The sequence below is a fragment of the Talpa occidentalis genome, unplaced genomic scaffold (assembly GCF_014898055.3).
Source record: "Talpa occidentalis isolate TD23 unplaced genomic scaffold, MPIMG_talOcc4v2.1 talOcc4.4, whole genome shotgun sequence".
Taxonomy (NCBI): Eukaryota; Metazoa; Chordata; class Mammalia; order Eulipotyphla; family Talpidae; genus Talpa; species Talpa occidentalis.
The window spans coordinates 2,981,120-2,981,698 of record NW_023604295.1 but is presented as its reverse complement, the minus strand read 5'-3'; positions in this window follow the sequence as shown (position 1 = coordinate 2,981,698).

The following is a 579-nucleotide window of genomic DNA, read 5'->3' as shown; positions in this document are numbered from 1 at the left end:
GCTGGGACGCGGCGGGGCGGGGCGGGGCCTGAGTCGGGCGCAGGCGCACTCGGGCCGCTCCGGCCACGCCCCGTCCCCCGGGTCAGGGCGGGGCGCGGCGCGTGTCCTGCGGCCTCCGGCGCCCGCTGTCTGCGCCCGCGCCCCTACCCCGCGGGGTCCCGGCCGCGCAGCCGCGTGGGCCGCCCCGGGCGACGCGCCCCCCGGCCCCGAGGGGTGGCTGCCGGCGCGGGCGGGCGGGCGCCGCGGCCCCGGCCAGGGGAGGCCCGGGGGTTCGGGGCCCGCGGCCGCCCCGGCGGGCGCGCGCGTTTGCCGGGTTCCCGGGAGCCGCCGGGCCGGGCTGCGGGCTCGGGGCCGCGTCTCGGCCGGGCAGGGCTGGGCCGGGCGCCCGCGAGCTGTCGCCTTACAGCAGGACATCCCCTGGGGGGGGAAATGCGCTCACAAGGCAGCGCTTGTCCGGCGCCCCCAGATTAGACTGTCCTGGAAGGTGTGACCCCAGAGCAAAGGACACATGTTAACACGAAACACGCGTTTATTTGTGTTTTTATTTTGTTTTGTTTATTTTTAAGATTGATTTATTTT